The following is a 21,421-nucleotide window of genomic DNA, read 5'->3' as shown; positions in this document are numbered from 1 at the left end:
CTATGAGTATAGAAATAAAGAGAAAATGGGATGATTATAAACATCTCTAAGACACAGAGGTGAGGTGGGGGTGGGGGGAAGGAAAAACAGATCTGCCATGTAAAATATTTTCTGCTGTAAATTTCTTGGTAATGATAATATATAGTTCCTGAAAAAGAGAGACAACATCTCTTCATGTCAAGGGTTTCCTTGGGGGTGGGGAAAGCAGGTATTGCATTGTCTTTAAATGTGTCTTGGTGACAGGTTTTGGGACTCTGGATCAAGGTGGATGGCTCAAGATGACAGGAAATGAAACTTAGTGAGGAAGGTATGAATATAGAAGTTTATAAGGTTTATTGAGCTTATTAAAAAGGAAAGAGGAAAAAGAAAAAGAATCATGTTAAGAAAAATTCTGGTAAGGCAGAGATACTGTAGTCTACATGTGTCTAAGAGAACCAAAACATAGATTGAACAGAAGGCTTCTTATGAAATATAGAAAGGAACAGGAAAAGATAAAATAATGTATCTTGGACTTAGAAAATTATTTTCAATTAATTGAATATTAGAGAAATTTTGTTGAGTTTATTTTTTGGTGGTGTTGAGAAAAGCATTATAAATGTACTTGTAAGTTTGGAGCAGGAACACATGGCTAATGAAAGGCTCAGTTCTGAGAACAAGTACAACAATGCCTGTTGGCATACCATGTGTGGAGTTTGATGAGGTTGCTTTTTGTAAGTGTTCCCGAATTGCTTAGGGTGTTCTTACCTTTCTATGTGTACTTTTTATATAGAGAAAAGCCAATAAATTTAATGTGTGAAAACATTTTGACAAGCAAAAGGTTCAGATGAAACTCATTATTGATATCATCATCAGTATAAAGGAAATTTTATCCATGACTTTGGAATATAAATCACATGGCAGACATTTTCATCATTGCTATTGATGTTAACTAATACCTATATCTCCTTAGAGCTTCAGTTCTTCTTTATCCATAATTTTTTTAGCATAAAATAAATCTGCACTAGGAAATGCACAAATGGCAAACATTTTATGTCTATTTCGAAAATTTACTTGCAATATAAAGCTATGAAATAATATTTAGTGGTGTCAACTTTTCTTTCACTGCCAGTCTTCAAAATGTGGAGTACAGTGAAAAAAAGAAAACTTTCAAATTCTCAAAACATCTCTCTCTCTCTCTCTCTCTCTTTCTCTCTCTCCCCCCCCCCCTCCCTCTCCCTCTCTCTGTCTCTGTCTCTCTTTGTTTCTCTCCCTCTTTCTGTCTCTGTTGTTCTCTGTCTGTCTCTCCCTGCCTCTTTTTCTCTCTGTCTCCCCCCAGCCCCCAGTGTCTCTGTCTTTCTCTCCCCTCCTTCTCCCCATGCTAATCCTTTATTTTATCTGAATCATCTTCCTTCATGAAGCTCTGCCTGACCAAGTGAGAGACATGGAATATTTCTTTTTGGAGTCAGTAAGATTTGAATTCAATTCTTGTCTCAGAAATTTACTTGTTTTTGGCCTCAAGGGGGCAGCTAGGTGGCACAGTGGATAGAATGTCAGACCTGGATTCAGAAAGACTCATCTTCAGGAGTTCAAATTCAGCCTCAGCTGTGTGACTCTGGGCAAGTCACTTAACCCTATTTGCTTCAGTTTCCTTACCTGTCAAATGAGCTAGAGAAGGAAATGGCAAACCATTCCAATATCTTTGCCAAGAAAACCCCAAATACGGTCATGGAGAGTTATGTAAGACTGAAAAATGACAGAAAATGGCCCTAAGAAAGAGAGAATGGTCTCTCTCACCTCAGTTTCCTCATCTGTTAAATGGGAATAATATAACCTTCATTAAAGAATTATTTGTGAGAATCAAATGTGTAAAGTGCTTTACAAATATTAAGGCACTATACAAATGATAATTACAATTTCTACAGTAGTAGTCTTTCCCTCTGCTTCTGACATTCATAGCCCCCAAATTACTCCCTGTCAGACTTCCCTTTGTTTGAGGGAGGAAGAAATTTATTTAATACTTCTCTAAGGATGCATAAACTGTAGCAAATAAAAACGATGCTGACATACAGTTTTCTCCAAGGGAAAATATCATTTTATTAATAATGACACATATACTGTTAGTAATAACAGATCATACTGGCATCACAGCAAAAGTCAGGGACCTGATCATGATTAATTTATTAGTGAGAATAGCAGTAATGAAGAAATTGGGTCAGTGGCCTCTCCAGTACTGGTCTAAGGCCACCTTTGATCTCAGGAAAATGAATCTTTCTAACCTCAGGCTAGGTACTCAATTCACTGCACCAAGTAGCACCTCCCTATTACTTCCTTGTTGGGAGACATGAGTAATTCTCAGGTGATAGGAATAGTCTGAGGGTTGGTGGGAAGTTGGCTGGCCTTCAGGTGTGGATGATTACACCCCCCTCTGACACTTAAGGAATTTGAATTGCTTTGTGAGACCCAGCTGCCACTAGCAATCCCGAGTAGAAGAAAAACAAAAGCCATCTCAATTATGTTCATCCCCACAACCTTCTCACTTTGGCCCCCCCCTTGGAGACCAAGTCACCTCTAACTCAAGGACAATAGAATTATTGCTTGGGAAGGGCCTAGACCAAACTGTTTCTGTGTTTACTGGGTAAGCAGGATCAAGGGTCCCACTTCTGAGGGGTCCTAGCCCAAGCTAGTTAAAGAGCAGATGCCTTAGGGGTTGGGAGTGATCACACTGGTGGATTAAGCCCTTCAGAAACTGCCTTGTGAGCCAGACCAGGGGTCTGACCAAATGTGGAAAAGGATGAATTTCAGATTAATATAATACAGCATAATATTAATTTTCCTCAATACTTTAGATTCTAAGTACATATTTTGTCTAGTTTTTATCATAATGCAGTGCCAACAGAATTTAAATGCATTCTGGAATGGACCAGTCTCTAACCTGAGAATGACTGGGGGGAAAAAACAAACAAACAAACAAACAAAAAAAAGAAACAGAACAGGGCAGAGATGGATGTCAGGAATCAAGTAGAGGTTTAATTAGTTTCAGAGTGAGGAAAACAATTGCAAGTGCAAGCCCCCCTCCCCTTCCTGAGGAGGAGGGGCTTAGCATGTTGAGGTATAGATAGTGCTTATATACATAAATGGGCTAGACCAGGATGTAATCATTCTTAGGTCTTGAGTAACTGTTCCCCCAGAATCCTCATGTGTGGACAATGCATGTGTTCTTGGGTCCTGTGGGAACAGTCTCCAAGTTGATTGTCTCACAGTGAGGTACAGTGCCTGGTTTGCTTCACTTAGATGTTACAAGGAAAAGGGGTTGTGAGCAAGTCAAGAAAAGCGATAGATGTTTCTCAGGTCCTCGGGAAATAGGGGGCAATGAACTAGTGCTTGGTGAAAGCAATACACTTTGCCAGAGGGTAAGCTCATCCAGAGTGCAAAGGATTGTTGTTATGCCAAGCTCAGGGCACAGCCTGCTTGCTGGGCCTTAGCTCTGTGAAGCAGGGTGTCTCCAAAATATTTTGACAGCAGCAATGTATTCTTTAAGATGTTCAGAATGCCTGCATTATTGTGTTGGGCTGCTTGGGCACAGCCGTACAATTCTGAATCTAGAACGTGTGATATACTTTGTAAACCCCAAGCCTGATTGACTTTTTTTTTTGGGGGGGGGGAGATGGGTAGAAGTGGAGTGAAGCCTTTTAGCTTGACTCAAATTGATGAGATAACAAAAATATAGATCAAGAAATAGAAAAGTAAAGATAGACAAAACATGCCTCAGATTTTGTTGAGTCTATGACTACCTATACTTCTTCACCTTTGTCCCAAAGGTTTCATTTTGGTAGCGCCTCTACCCCCTGGGCCTCCCATTCTGATTGGTGAGTTTGTTCCCAGAATCTCTTTTGGAGGAAGTACCCATGCCAGCCACGCTCTGGTCAAATCCAACTCAGTTCATAATTCCTGGACTACTTCTTCAACTTCTTTCTACCTTACTCCTCTTTACTTTGTCAGGATATTAGGAGACATGCTGTTTTCCAGAGTTAATGCCTAGCAAGCCTGAGCTTGGCATAACAAAAATCCTTTGTGCATATAATTATTGTCTTACATTGAGCTCAGATAAGCACCCCTCCCCCCATATCCATGTTTGCGTGATGAGGCCACGCCATGAATCAAACTTGTCACATTGTTGCTGTTACCCCTCATTGTCAGGGTTACAGCTCACTGTGCAGCCATAGGTGTAAGTATTGAGATCTGCCTACAGTAAAGTGGGTCCTCCAGTTAGGAGCAGGGCTCTGGCACATGTCCTTGCTTATAAGCCATTTCCCTCGCTTGGAAATTAAACTTCTGTTTGATTCCTGACTTTCCTGTCTCTAGCCTGCTCTGTTAGGCTGTGGCCACCCTCAGGTTAGAGGTCAGTTGGTTGACATTAATTGGTGGTAGCAGTGGTATTTATGTGTTAACTTCCACCCTTGGAATGTAAGTTCAGGGACTTCATTTTTCTTCCTTCTGTCCTCCTTCCTTCCTTCCTGCCTAAAAAAGACACAAAATAAATTGAAGAAAATAGCACTTTAAGAAACAGAATTGACTTAATGGTAAAAGAAGCACAAAACATCACTGAAGAAAAGAATTTCTTAAAAAGTAGAAATGGCCAAAAGGAAAAAGAGGTACAAATGCTAACTACAGAAAATAATTCCTTAAAAATTAAAATTGGGACTGCTGAAGCTAATGACTCCATGAGACTTCAAGAAACAGTAAAACTGGATAGAACACTGGCTCTGGAGTCAGGAGGACCTGAGTTCAAATCCAACCACAGACACTTACTTGCTGTGTGATGCTGGACAAGTCCCTTAAGTCGTTTATCCCTGATTCCTTTACTCCTCCCAAAAAAGAAACAAAGCCAAAATATTTTTCTAAAAGGGGAACATGTGATATATCTCATTGGAAAAACAACAGTCCTGGAAAATAGATCAAAAAGATATAACGTAAGAATTATTGAAAGCTATAATAACACACAAAAAAAGTCTAGACATCATATTTCAAGAAATTATAAAGGAAATCTACCCAGATTTAGATTCAGTGTCTAAAATAAAAATTGGAAGAACCCACCAATCACCTCCTGAAAGAGATCCCAAAATTAAAAACTCCCAGAAATATTATAGCTAAATACCAAAGCTCACAGGTCAAGGAGAAAATATTGTAAGCAGCAAGAAGAAACAATTTAAATATTATTGTGGCACAGTTCAGATCTCACAAAATTTTGCAGCTTCCACGTTCAAGAAGTAGAAGGCTTTGAATATGAAATTCTGGAAAGCAAAGTAGCTAGGATTACAACAAAGAATCACCTAACCAACAAAACTGATTATAATCCTTCAGGGGAAAAATGGATATTTAATGAAATACAGGGTGTTTCAACCATTCCAGATGAATAGATTAGAGCTGAGTAGAAAATTTGACATTCAAACACAAGACTCAAAGAAGCATAAAAAAGAAACATAAAAGAAATTATAAAAAAATCAATAATGTTAAATTATTTTCATTCCTTAATTAGAAGACTATTCATATAACTCCTAAGATTCGTGGTTGTTGTGCAGTTGTTTCATTTGTGTCCAGTTCTTTGTGACCCCATTTGGGGTTTTTTTGGCAAAGATACTGGAGTGGTTTGGCACTTCCTTCTCCAGCTCATTTTAGAGATGAGGAAACTGAGCCAAATGGGGTTAAATGACTTGACCAGGTTTACACAGCTAGTGAGCATCTTAGGCCAGATTTAGATTTGGGTCTTCCTGACATCAGCCCCAGCACGCTATCCACTGCCCCACCTAGCTGTCCTAACTCCAAAAAACTCCCAAGAACATTTTCATCATTAGGGTGGTTAAAAGGAGTTTACATAGACAAAAGGTATGTTTGTGAGTCAATTATATTGGAATGGTATATAAAAAAAAAAAAATGAAAGGGTGAGAAAGAAGGATGCCCGGGGAGAAGGGAAAGGGAGAGGTAGAATAGGGAAAATTTTCTCACATAAAAGAGGCACACAAGTAAGAGCTTTTATAGTGTAGGGGAAAATGAGGGTGAGTGGTAGACGAAAGGAAAAATAGACCTAATTAAAAGAGATATTCAAGGAAACTACATTTTGCTTAAAGGTACCATAGACAGTGAAGTAATATCAACAAATTTTGCAGCAAGTTTCTCTAATAAAGTCCCAATTTTTCAAATGTATACTAAAATTTATAAAAATAAGAGCCATTCCCCAATACATAAATTCTCAAAGGATATGAATAGGCAGTTTTTAGAAGAAGAAATCAAAGCTACCTAAGGTCATATGAAAAAATGCTCTCAATCACAATTAATTACAGAAATGCAAGTTAAAACAATTTTGAGATATCACCTCATACCTATCAAAAATTTTCAAAAGCTGGTGGGGATGAGGAAAATTTTGTACACTCATACCTGCTGATGGAGTAGTGCACTAGTCCAACTATTCTGGAGAATAATTTGAAATTATGCCTAAAGGGCTATAAAGCTTTGTATACCTTTTGGTACAGCAATACTGCTACTAGGTTTATATGCTGAACAGAAAAAAAAGAAAAAAAAGGAAAAGAATTTATATGCACAATAATATTTAGTATTGACCTTTTTTTGGTGGCAGAGAATTGGAAATAAGGTGACACTAATCAATTGGGGAATGACTGAACAAGTTGTGACATATTATTGTGATGGATTATTATTGGGCTGTCAGAAAAAATGAGAGGAGTAGTTTCAGAAAAATCATAGCAAGACCTATATGAACTGATACAAATTGAGATGAATAGAGCTGGGAAATCATTGTGCATAGAAATAAGTATGTTTAAATGATGATCATCCATGAAAGACCTGACACTGATCAAAAAATGATCTAAGACAATTCCATAGGACTCATTTAAAAAAATTCCATCCACCTCCAGAGACAGAACTGATGAACTCTGGATGTAAATTTAAGTATAATTTTCTCACTCTATTTTTTGCCTTTTTTTCCCAACATGGCTAATAAAGAAATATGTTTTGCATGATTTCACAGGTATAAATGATATCATACCATTTGCTTTCTCAGTGGGTGGAAGAGGTGGTCGGTAGGAGGGAGAAAATTTGGAACTCACAATTTAAAAGAAAAGAATATTTAAAGTAAGAAAATAATAAATTTAAAATATATAACATTTGAAATGATCAAATGAGTCAAATGGTTTCTTGGAAAAGCTTGATACAATTACAGTGATAACTCTATGTGGCTAAAGATTTTTATTGCTAACTGCAGAATTCATTACACCTGGAAGATACAGCTCATGAAAATATAACCAATTGAGCTGTTGTATGCTGATTGCCACCCCCATCATCTCCAAAATAATTTCCAAAAATTAGAAACATTTATCATAGAGAATTAACTTTGCCTTCTTTTCTCTGCCACTGAAGAAAAGAGATCAATGAAAGGAATTTGAAGCTACTGTGTAAAACTTGATCCCTTATTCCTGTTTCATTAAAATTCCAACCCATATTTTCATTTTTCTTTCCCAGTGCATATGATTCTTAATTTGTAATATATATAAAAAAACTCCAACATCAACATATCCATATTTATTATGGTAGCTTTCCATCAAGAAATCTACTCAACATTTTAGATTTGAAATCCATATTTACGGCATGATAAATTTCCTGACAAAGTAATTTTATTTTCATTGGAAAGGGAAAAGTATGTATTTTATTGTTACAAGTCCTGGGAAATTTAAATATCTGTCATGCAAAGACAGAGAAAGGGTCAGACCATGAATGTTATGTAGTAATGATAAAATATGGTCATCCAATTAGGTCATGCATTTAAAGCCATTCCTGCACTTTGATAAATTACTGTCAAGTATAAAACACAAAATATTTTACTTATGTTAAATGTATCTACATAAATTCAAACACTGCATACCCTATAGTGTATTTTTTTCTTCCAAAAATGCTCTTTTAATTTTGTTCTTTACAAACATACTCCTTGGATGTCATGAAACTGAGGCAAAAAGAATTAGACCAAGTACTTTTCAATGACCAAGTCTGTACTAATAATTTAATTTTTTAAAAATGCCACTGCCAGTGGACTAAAATTTTCACACACATTGAAACTCAACCCTCTTTAATTAGTGTTAGATTTAGAATAACGTCCAGATTTCTGAAGTCTCAGTTCTTTACTTTAGTGTCTTGGCCAAATTATTTTTCTGATTTTATTTCACTTTGTTCATTAAAAAAAAAAAATCATCCTTAAGGATGGTGTTTGTACACATACACACATATACAATAAAACATATATGCACATATTTACTCTTATACAATAAAAAAGTGAAGGTCTTTTATCTTCAATTAAAATATGCAATCCTAGGGCACTAAACTTGGATGTCAAAGGGACATTAGAGTCTAAGTTCAAGTCTAAGTTCAACTCCATCATTTTACAGACAAACAACAACACATATATGGAGAGAGGGAGAGAAAGAGAGAGAGAGAGACAGAGAGAGAGACAGAGACAGAGAGACAGAGAGAGACAGAGAGAGAGAGAGAGAGAGAGAGAGAGAGAGAGAGAGAATGTTTCAAAACTACAAATGGAAAATACATTAGCTCAGCAGTCAGATCATCTAGGTTCAGACTCCACCTCTGTTACTTTTTTTTTCCCTTTCTGACCTCTGGAAATTTATTTAACACCCTACACCTCAATTTTCATCTGTAAAATAAGAGGGTTGGATGATCTGTGATCATTTTTATCTCTAAATCAATGATACTATGAATAAAACAAGTTTAGCAGAATAACAACCATAAACATATTGAGTACCATTTTTTTCCCAAATGGAAACAAAAGTGCAAGACATTATGGCCATGCAGTTCCAGAGGGAGACACTGAACAAATGGTGAGACATTTTTTAAATATCTGTTATAATATTCAAAATGTATTTCTGCTTTTATATTTTATTTAAGAATTTGTGGCATATTATTTGGTGTTTTTTGGACTTTTCAAGTGTCATTAAGTTTGGAGTAATAAACATTTTAAAAAGCATATTAGAGTGATTTAACAGTATTAGCGTGTCTTCTTTGAAGTACACTTCTTTGATGTGACTAAAACAAAGAAGACAAATATGCAGGGTGTCACTAGGAAAAATAAAATTATTTAGAACTAAATTCTTTGAGTTGAAGCAATCATGCGTTAAGATGGTAGCACAATTATGATTGCCTAGGAGGTTTTAGTAATTCCTTCAATGTCACTCAACTATAGCACATTATTAAGGGGAAAACAAAGAATTATATCGAGTAAGTAAAAAATTAGTCAGCAGTTGGGCAATGCAGGGGAAGTGAATAATTAAAATCCATAGCTTAAAGAGAAAAAAGATAATTTTTTCCCTATATCAATAACAGCTGATGCATGGTAAGTATTGATTTAAAGTGAAGTGCATGCATTATACAAGTTTAGCAATCTGATTCTGTGGGGCATCCAAAAATAAAATTTCTGTACTTTAAAAGTGAGTTTTATTTTGCCTTACTCCCATCTTTTATTTTGGAGCAATATAGTAAAATGAACCCTTTAGGCTCTGGAGCAAAGAATTACAGACCAAGGTTTGCTCAAGTCATTTATATGTATGTGTGTATAGACTTACACGTCATCAAATTATACACACACATATAGGACTTGAGCAAAATATATATAACATATAATTTTATGAAATTTCTTAACTATCTTTATCTATAAATATGTTATTTCATAAAGCAAACAAACAATGGAAAAAAGTACAAGATTTACAATGAAAAGACCTGAGTTTAAATCCTGATTTTCCTTCTTACCAATTAGATGATCTTCTGCGTTATTTTAGTTATTATGCTATTTTGATCTCAGTTTCTTTTTTATTTATTTATTGTTTTTGTAAAATAAGGGAGTTGAACTTAGATGACCTTTAAGAAATTCAAGTATAGGGGCAGCTAGGTGGTGCAGCGGATAGAGCACCAACCCTGGATTCAGGAGGTCCTGAGTTCAAATCTGGCCTCAGACACATGACACTTACTAGCTCTGTGACCTTGGGCAAGTCACTTAACCCCATTGCCTAGACAAAAAAAAATCCAAGTATAGTATCCTGATGCTATATTTTTATTTTGACCTTATTTTTACATTTTATATTATATTTTAATTTTTATAGATTATATGCTAACAACATTTTTACTATTCTTTTTTATTTGAATTCTAAATGCTCTCTCCCTCTCTCTCCCCAAAAAGGAAAGAAATTTGATATAGATTACATATGTGCAGCCATATAAAACATTTCCATACTAGATATGTTGCAAAAGAAAACAGACCAAAGGAAAAAAAGAATAAAAAGGAAAGTAATAAAAAAAATATATATATATATATGCTTCAATCTGCATTCAGACTGCATCACTTCTTTCTCTGGGTGTGGATAGCATTTTCATCATAAGCCTTTTGGAATTGCCTTGGGTCATTGTATTGGTGAGAGTAGCTAAGTCATTCACACAACTGATCATCACACAATATCACTGTTACTATGTACAATATTCTCCTGGCTCTGTTCATTTCACTTTGCATCAGTTAATGTAAATCATCCCAGATTTTTCTGAAAGTATTCTGGTCTTAATTTCTTATAGCCCCAAGTATTCCAACACAATCATAAACTACAACTTGTTCAGCCACCCCTAGTTGATGGGCATCCCATCGATTGCCAACTATTTGCCACCACAAAATAGTTACTATAACTATTTTTGTACATATAGGTCTTTTTGCTTTACTTTGACCTCTTTAGGGTATAGACCTACTAGTGGTATTGCTAGGTCAAAGGATATGCAGTTCTATAGCACTTTGAGCATAGTTCCAAATTATTCTCCAGAACTGATCAGTTCACAACTCAACCAACACTACATTGCATCCCTATTTTTCCACATCTCACCCAACATTTGTCATTTTCCTTTTCTCTCATATTAGCAGTCTGATAGTGTGAGATGGTACCTCTGAGTTTTTTTTTATTTGCATTTTTTAATCAATAGTGATTTAGAGAATTTTATGTGATTGTAGACAGCTTTGATTTCTTTTTTCTGAAAACTACCTGTTCATACCCTTTGACAATTGTCAACTGGGGAATGACTTACAAATTTATATTACATTATACTTATAAATTTCACTCAGTTCTCCATGTATTTGAGAAATTAGGCCTTTTTCAGAATAACTTGCTATAAATTTATTTTTCTCACTTTCCTGCTTTTCTTCCAGTCATAGTTGTATTGGTTTTGTTTCTGCAAAATCTTTTCATTTTAATGTAATCAAAATTATCCATTGTACATCTCATAAAGCTGTTACTTGTTTGGTCATAAATTATTCCCTTACCCATAAGTCTGACAGGTAAAATATCCCGTATTACCCTAATTTGCTTATGATTTCACCTTTCATGTTTAAATCATGCACCCATTTTGATTTTATTTTGGCATGTGGTATGAGACATCTATACCCAATTTCTGGCAAACTGATTTCCAGTTTTCCAGCAATTTTTGCCATATAGTGATTTCTTCTCCCAAAATCTTGCATCTGTGGATTTGTCAAACCATAAATTAATATGATCATCTACTACCATGTATTGTGTATCTAATCTATTTTACTGATCCACCTTCTGGTCCTTAGCCAGTACCAGATTGTTCTGATGATCACTGTTATGTAATACAGTTTGAGGTCTGGTACTGCTAAGCCGCCGAAGCACATTTTTAAATTAATTACTTCTTCCACATGAATTTTGTTATTATTTTTTCTATCTCCCTAAAATAATGTTCTGATATTTTGATTTGTATGGCACTAAATAAGTAAACAAATTGAAGTAGAATTGTCATTTTTCTTATATTAACTCAGCCTACCCATGAGCAATTAGTATTTCTCCAAAAGTTTATATTTGTCTTTATTTGTGTGAAAAGTGTCTTGTGATTGTATTCGTATAGTTCCCAGGTTTATCATGGCAGGTAGACCTCCAAATATTTTATATTGTCTGTAGTTATTTTAAATGGAATTTCTGTTCTTATTTCTTCCTATTGGACATTGATTATAACATGTAGAAACGCTGATGGTTTATTCACATTTATTTTATATGCTGCAATTTTGCTGAAGTTGTTAATTTTTTCAAGTAGTTGTTTTGGTTGATCCTCTAGAATTCTCTAAGTATATCATCATATCATTTGCAAAGAGTGATAGTTTTGTTTCCTCACTGACTGTCCTAATTTCTTCAATTTGCTTTTTGTTTTATTGCTATAGCTAGCATTTGTAGAATAATTTTGAATAATAGTGGTGATAATGGATATCCTTACTTCACCCCTTATCTTATTAAAAGACTTTTAGTTTATACTCATTGCAGATAAGGCTTTCAATGGTTTTAGATAGATACTACTTAGCATTTTAAAGAAAGCTCCATTTATTTCTGTATTCTAGTGTTTTAATAAGAATGAAAGTTGTATTTTGTCAAAAGCTTTTATTGCATCTATTGTGATTATCATATGATTTTTGTTATGATATGGTCAAATTTTGCTGAGAGTTTTGCTAATTTTGAACAGACCCTATATTTCTGGTATAAATTCTACCTGGTCACAGTGTATTTTCTTTGTGATATATTGCCATCATATCTTTGCTAGTGTTTTATTTAAAATATTTGCATCAAATATTTATTAGGGAAAATATTCTCTATTTTTTCTCTATTTTTGGCCTTTGTGGTTTAGGTATCAGCAGTGTGTGATAAAAAGAATTTGGTAGGATTCCTTCTTTGCCTATATTTTCGAATACTTTACATAATATCATAATGAATTGTTTTTTAAATGTTTGAATATAAATGTATGCAGCCCATATATTTGGGTATGTTGTCTCATTGTTGTCAGGATCTTTAATGAATTTCTTGATTGTTTATAGGATTTGTCCTTTGATGATCTCATTCAGGTTAGATTATTTAATTTCTGGTTAATTTTTAAATCTATGTTTCTGTGGTCCTTTCTTGAATATAATTTTATCATACTTTGGGCTGAAAATGATGCATTTTAAAAATTGTAGGGGTTTTATTCCCTAATAATACATGGTCAATTTTTCAGAAGCTGTCATGTATAGCTGAAAAAAAAGGTATATTGCTTTCTTCTCCATTTAAATTTTCTGCAGACTTTTATCATTTATAACTTCAAAAATTCTATTCCTCTCCTTAACTATTTTGTTTTCTTGCTTATTTTTTGGTTAGATTTATTTAATTCTGAGAGTGGAAAGTTGAGGTGCCCTACTAGTATATTTTTACTGTCTATTTTCTCCTGTAACATTTAACTACTCCCTTAAAAATGTGAAGATTATGCCATTTGGTACATATAAGTTTAATATTGATATTGCTTTATTGTCTGTGGTACCTTTAGCAAAATGCAGCTTCCTTGCTCATCTTTTTAAAATTATGTTTATTTTTGCTTTCCTCTATGTCTCTTGTATGAAATGATTTTCCTATTTTTCTTCTCCCTTTCCTCTTCTCTCTTCTTCACCCCTTTGTTTTATTTTATTTTTGATCATACCATTATAATCAGTTCACATTCATGCCCTCTGTGTATGTATACTTCTTCTAATTGCCCTAATAATGATAAAGTCCTTAGGAGTAATAAGTTTCATCTTCTCATATAAGATTGCAAACAAGTTAACTTTATTGAATCCCTTATGATTTCTCTTTTGTATTTGCCTTTTTATGCTTCACTTTAGTCTTATATTTGGACATCAAATTTTCTATTAAGCTCTGATCTTTTAATCAGGAATACTTGAAATTCTTCTATTTCAACAATGTCCATTTTTTTTTCTCCTGAAGGATTATACTCAGTTTTGCTGGATAGGTTATTCTTGATTATAATCCTAACTCCTTTGCCTTTTGTAATATCATATTCTAAGCTCCTTTCAGGTGGAAGTTGCAAAATGTTGTGTGATACTGATTGTGACTCCACAAAGCTTAAAATGTTTCTTTCTCTCAGTTTGCAATATTTTCTCTTTGGCCTGAAAGCTCTGGAATTTGACTGTAATGTTCCTGGGAGTATTTTTGTTTTAGGATCTCTTTCAGGTGTTGATTGGTGGATTTTTTTAATTTCTATTTTGCCATGTGATTTTAGGATATCAAAGTAGTTTTCCTTGATAATTTTGTTATTATTACTTGTGTGTGTGTGTGTGTGTGTGTGTGTGTGTATGTGTCTGAGGCAATTGGGGTTAAATAACTTGCCCAGAGTCACATAGCTAGTAAGTGTTATGTGTCTCAGGCTGGATTTGAACTCAGGTCCTACTGACTCCAAGGCCAATGTTCTATCTACTATTCCACCTAGCTGCCCCCAATAAATTCTTGAAATATAATGTTGTCTAGCCCCTTTTGTCAATCATGGCTTTCGGGTAGTCCAATAATTCTTAAATTATCTCTTCTCAATTTATTTTTCAGTTTAGTTCTTTTTTTCCAATGTGGTATTTCAAATTTTCTTCTTTTTCTCTGTTGATATTGTTTTATTACTTCTTGATGTCTCTTATAGTCATTACCTTCTACTAGGTTCAATTCTAATTTTTAAGGAATGAAAAATAATTCATATGCTGAGAAAGAAAACTTTAGATAGTTCTTGTACTTTTTTTTTTTTTGGACAATTCTACTTCTTAAAGAATGCTTTTCTTCAGTGAATTTTTGTACCTTTTCCCCCCATATGGTCAATTCTGTTTTTTAAGTTGTTCTTCTCTCCAGTAGATTTTTTTTTACTCCTTTCAATATTCAGCCAGTTCTGTTTTTTTTAAGATGTTATTTTCTTCAGTTTTTTTATGTCTCTTCTCCCAAGCTGTTGACTTTCTTTTTGTAATTTTCTTGCATCACTCTCACTTATTTTCTCAATTTTCCTCTACCTCTTTTATTTCATTTTTAAAATTCTGTTTTGAGCTCTTTCTGAAATTATTTTTGGACCTATGACCAATTCAGAGTTTTCTTTGAGACGTTGAATGCTCTTATGGTCTGTGCTCTGGTGTTTATCCAGGAAGGGCCCTTGTTCTCCTTTCCTCACCAACACTAGCATTTATTCTGGCCCTGGGACTGTGACTAGGCCCCCAGATTCATTGATGCCCCAATTGCTAGTGCTCCACTCTTGAAGCTGCTGTTAATGCTTCCAGCACAGCTACCTCCAAGGCCTGTTGCACAGTTGTGTGGCTTCATTGCAGGGACTGTCTGGCACTCCAGGCCTGACCTCCACCACAGTTAGATAGAACTTTCCCTGCAAACCTCCTAAGTTGTCTTGGGGTAGAAAATAATTTTACCCCATGTTTTGTTGATTTTGCCTCTCCCAAATATGATTAGCAGCATTATTTTAGAATTGTTTGGAGGAGAATTTGGGGGAGCACAGTTAAATGCTTCTCTACTCCACTATCTTCACATCCTATATTTTTATAGATGACAAGTCACCTTCATTTTTTGATCCAAGATTAAACAACTAAAGATCTCATAGAAATAACATTTTCTACCTCTTGGCACCATGCCATGTATTTTTTTTTAATATTATTGACCTTATATGTAAGTTTGGTTAAAAACTATCAATATAATGTTAAAATATTCAAATAATCCCCTTTATTTCCTTTCCTTCTTCACTACTATGCCTTAAATATATTTGTAAAATATAACCAGGTTCCAGAAATGATTGTGATGTAGAAAACATTGATAAAATCTATAACATAGTACATGGCAGCCAGATGATTTAAAATAATTAAAGAAATAGGTGATCTTTCTTTTAAAATAGTTTACTTCATAGAAATCAATTCTCTGTTATACAATATTCAATTACTTCTGACTACTAAAGTCACTTTTCATATTAATTTACTTTGTAAAGAAAGAGTGAAGTAAATTGCATTTGAGAAATTGTGCAACACTTTCAATGACCTCAGACTTCCTTCTTTAAAAAAAAATCATCCTTGTAGCTCAATGTTCTTTCATTGAAGTTATATAACTACAATTCTTGGAGCATCACAGTCATTTAAAAATTAATTTAAGGGTCAAACAAAGGGCAGTGGAAAGAAAATTGGAGGACATATAGGTTACACCATATTATCAATGATGACACACAAAAGAAGCTGGATAAGAAATATAATTGAAAGTATGTGGTAAAGGACATGTGTGGGTCATGTAGCAAGATGAAAGGATAACAGATTGACAATCTTCCTAATAATGTTTAAAAAAAAAAAAAACTAGAAGAAGGTCCTCAACATTTTGGTTGGAACCCCAGGGGAAGATTTAGGAAAGAACATAGTATAAATAAAGATGATTAAATTTCAACCTGTACTATTAGAGCTAATACCAAAGAACTTATAGATTTGCTGAGGTTTTGAAATGATTCATTTAGTATACTCAACTTTGACTCTATGGCCCTTGACTGAAGGATATTATTTGGTTGTCTTTGAAGCCTCGAATGCTCTTTGTCCTCATATCTGCTAATATCTTCCCTGTCTTCCTGCAAGACCCTCTGCCCCAAATCCAATCTCCTACAGGAAGCGTTTTCTAACTCTTCTAAATTCTAGTCCCTTTCCTCTTTTAATGATTATCAGTTTTTCCTACAGATACCTTTTTAAAGTATATTTGTTTGTTTATCATCTTATCCATTAGATTGGGAGACCCTTGAGGACAGGGACTATCTTCTGCCTCTTTTTGTATCCCCAACATTTAGTGCAGTGCCTGGCATATAATAAATGCTTCATAATTGCTTTTCAGCTATATGGTGTTACATATTTATATGTGTCTGCATTTTGTGTATAAATGTGTATGTGTATGTATATATATATATATACACATGTTTAATATTATCACTTTTATATATACACAGAGTGTCTCAAAAAAGCCTACATATAGACTTTTGTCTAACACACACACAAAAATTAAGAGTATCCTATCTAGAAAAATTGCAGTTTCAGATCCAGTTTCTTGCTCAGTGACTGAAGTGCCTTTAAAGAGTATTCCTGTCAGAAGATGGATTCCAGTCCTGGCTCTCACATTTAGTAACTTTGCAACCTTGGACAAGTTACTAATTTATTCTGAAAATGTATTTTTCCTTTTGGGTAAGATAGGCTTGTTATTTGTTTTAGCTATGTCATAACATTCTGCTGAGTAAAGCACTTTGAAACACATTAAGTATTTTGCAAATGTGAGTTATAATTTTTTTTTGTATTCCTTATAGTGCATAATAGACACTGTGTAAACAGGTTTTGAGAGAATTAGTCCAAATCCATGTTAACTGATGCGAAGAGAGGCTGCAATTCTCTGAACAGGAATCTCTTATGGAAGGATGGGAGGTTCATGAAGCAGCTTCCTCTTTGCAAAAATATCTTACTGGCATTGAAAACCTTCATTTACAACCCAACTTGCTGCCAAGAATGGAATCTGTCTATAAATAGCCATACTGTTCATTTAATGGAATGATTCGAGTTTACCTTTTGGTTAAGTTTCTTTCTAATCTATCTATTTTTTTCTTCAGTGATCCTATCTTGTCTTCTATTGCCAATGGGAAAGAGGCCAGGAAACAAGCCTGGGCCATTGCCAGGGAGACACCAATGATGCAAGCAAAGTCAGATTCAGGTTGAGCATAGATCAAATCAGACAGTTCATAGTGGAAATCGTAAGAGTGAGGAAGATCACAGACTGATGCAATAGATTAGGGCACAGTGGAAGATTCTTCTGGTCTACTGGTTAATAAGAACTCAGATAGCTAACCCCTCTATCAAAGACTTGAATTTATTTCTTTAACTTTAGAAATGATATGTTTTGAAACTGAGTGCTATGTAATTATAACGATAGAGGTTGGCCCTGTAAAAAAAGAGGAGAAAATGCATCTTTTTGCTTTCTTTGAAAAGATTAGGGTTTATGGTTATGGAACACTGAAAATAAGGTCAAAACTGGTTGATATGTTAGTTTTTAATTTTACTAAACAGTTTTTTTTCCCCATTCATTTGCATTCTTTGTTATGAGGGATATCTTCCTGGTTGGGAGAGATAAAAAGGATATATTCATAAATGACAGAAATATAAAAGCAAAATATACATATATTTTTTAAAATTTAAGTTAAAAAGTAAATATGTTACCTTTTTTTGGATTATCACTGTCAGTATATAGTTGACAGAGTCACTTCAAACACAGCCCTTCCTTCCTCCCCCCAAAAAATATCATTAAGCACAATAAACCAACACATTGGTCTCATCTGGTAACATATACTTAATTATTCATATAATTGAATGCTATGTAATTGTAATGTTAAAATTTAGCAATATCTCCTTGTTTAAGGAAATTGACCTACTTATGAAGGGCTTAGATTCTCCTAAACACCTCATTTCTCAAGTACTTTCAGTTTCTTTTTTTCTGACCTGACTACAAGTTCCATAGGGTCAAGGGAGGGCTCTATGAGGTCAATAGGTATGCAAAGTTTGTTAGGAGTAGTCTTATTACTCTTTTTTTTTTTAATGATTCTTCTTTATCTGATCCAGAGAGAGGAATTTGGCCTGGGTCAGGGCCCTATTACTTGCCATTTTACTAGGTCAATACACAATACACAAATAACTGTAGTTGACAATACAAACAAACCAGTGAAAAATTTTGGAAACTGGTGGGAAAACAACTGAAAGCCCACATAATATTGATCATATCCCTGTTAATGTAGGATAACAAGTTTATTTTCTCAAGTTATCAGGAAGGCTTTCAAATTTGCTGGTTGAGGCACAAGGGAAATCACAAAGAATGACCCAAATTTCTTCTAAGTGACTTTCTAAGAATTTCTAAAATTAATTCCAGTTGTTCAAGTGATTAGACTTTTCTCTTATTTGTTAATTTAATATCTGTAGTATCTTTGTACTTTTCCAGGGCTAATGGCTTTAATTGAATACTTAAGGAGCAATGTTATCTTTTTTTTTATATTAAGTCCCTTATTTTAGGCAGAACACATTAAGAAATGAATTTTAGAACAAATGAATAATATTTATTTAATTATTGAAAGAGTTAACATTTATTTTAGAATGCTAAGCTTACAAAATAATTAATTTGTGATCTTCCCTAGGGTTTGGTAATTTTTAAAAGTCTAAAATCTATGAATAATCAAAGGATTATTAACAATCTAATTCTTTTTTTTTCTGAAAATTCAATTCTATTTTTAAGCAAGTGTCATGGCTCTCTTTGACATACAGTACTTTTTTTTGAATCTAGTAGATGTTTAATAAATGTTTAACAAATTTGAACTTGACATTCAATTCAATTAAATACACAATGATTAAGCATTTACTATGTATATGATGGGGTTAGGCAATACATGATAGAGGGCTGCTTCTGATTCTCAACTCTCACCCCTATCTCCCACTTGATTAATGTTGTGACCAGCTCTTGAAGAAGTAAGAGAGGTGTGATGGACTAGAGATGCAGAATTTTATATTTTAACATGATACTATAAATTGTTATACTAACTTTTTTTTCCTGAAACAAAATGACTGTTTAATCATTCCTATTCTTGAACTGAACAAAAAGAAAATAGACTTCATAAAGGGTGCAGAGATTGTTCAACTAAATACGCATTACTTATATGATACATTCATTGGGAAGTAAACTTAAATAACCCAATTCACTGTTGGTATGTCCAAACTGTTTTTTTTTTTTTGTTTTGTTTTGTTTTGTTTTGTTTTCCTTTTGGATAAAATTCATCAGGTTCACTTAGAAAATAAGTATGTCTGTTGGGAGATTTCCAGTTAATATATAGCAATGTAAAAAGTCCTACCAGAACCTAGCTCTGTTACATATATTCCTGTATGTGTATATGTACATATAAATACACACACACATACATATATTCACACACATATATGAATATGTACATGCCATCAAATAATAATCAAGAAATTCAGAGGGACATAAGAATAAGCACCTTCATCTTGCCTTTTTAAAGACCAGGACTCTGATGAGTGAGGTAATCAACTCCTAAACATGTATGTGAGGCATGATGGGCTAGAGATGTTGGATTTGATATACTTTTTTCATACAACACAAGTTTGTGCATTTAATTTGCTCTTTCCAAGGAAAGGTCTTTTATAGGGGGTACAGAAGACAGAAGTAGTAATGTTAAAAAAGAAAAGAGGGGCAGCTAAGTGGTATGGTGGATAGAGCATTAGCCCTGGAGTGGAGAGGACCAGAGTTCAAATCCAGCCTCAAACACATAATACTTCCTAGCTGTGTGACCCTGGGCAAGTCACTTAATCCCAATGCCTCACCAAAAAAAAAAAAAAAAAAAAGAAAGAGTGTCAATGGAATTTAATTTTGAGAAGAAAAGTAGAAGGAAGTGCATTTATTAAGTATTCACTGTGTACCAGACACCATGCTAAGTGCATTACAAATATTATCTAATTTGATAAAATGAAAGAAGAGAGTACTGAGGGAGATAAAACAATCAGTACAGCTTTAAAACTCTTGTATTGAATTTTTTATGATGCTAAAAGTTGTTTTTAACATAAAAAATGTGTATATCTTTACAATACATGTCTGTGTGTATATGCGTGTGTTCATGATGTCATTCACAATCCTCTCTATTATTATGTTTGTTAATGTTTGTTAAATTTAAAATAACAGAAAAAGAAAAAAAAAACTCCCATGGAGATTGGTTGTTTGACTACAACTATTCTCAAAAAACCCAGTCATGAGATTAAATCCAGTCTTTTAAAAAATCAGGCTGTATGTATAGATAAAACATTAGTTTCATTTATTTGAATTTTATAAAATGCACTTTATGTACTATGATATAAATACCACATAGAATATAATTGGGATAAGGAATTAGAAAATTGTTTTTGATCTTTTAAATACGTACTTCACAGTTTGCTGTGGTGAAAAAATTGATCTCCAAGTGGCTAGCTTGATGAGTAACACATCTCTCAATAGTTAACTTGGCTCATCCTAGAAAAGCAGATAAATTGTGTTGTTAGATTTTACTCAGATGTCAGCTATTCAATTGAAATTAATGTCACAAGAAGTTCTGAAGCAATCACAGACAAGCAGGGAAATTTCTTATTATTGTGTTCAATTGAATATGCACTTTAAAAATGTATGAGAATTCACAGTTGCAGATACAATCCTACTTCCTGCTATTTATACATTGAAATGTACATGTTTGCTGACAAAAGTCAGTCAGTCGGTCAAAAAGTATTTATCACATACTTACTATTTGCTAGGCATGTCAGTTAAATTTAAAATGAAAAAGATAATTGAAAAGACAAAATGAAACATAGCTCAAATACATCTCCAATTCTAGGTGCTGAATTATTTTAGGCAATAACAAGTTCAGTTCTCCAAATTTTGAAAAAATTCACTGAACTAGGATATTATAACTATTCTGTGACTATAGCAAACATCTATAGAGAATATAACATTCTTCTTATATTTTGGGACCACAT

The sequence above is a fragment of the Vombatus ursinus genome, unplaced genomic scaffold (assembly GCF_900497805.2).
Source record: "Vombatus ursinus unplaced genomic scaffold, bare-nosed wombat genome assembly UNPS02014830.1, whole genome shotgun sequence".
NCBI lineage: Eukaryota > Metazoa > Chordata > Mammalia > Diprotodontia > Vombatidae > Vombatus > Vombatus ursinus.
The sequence above is the reverse complement of the archived record's forward strand: the minus strand, read 5'-3'. Positions refer to the sequence as shown.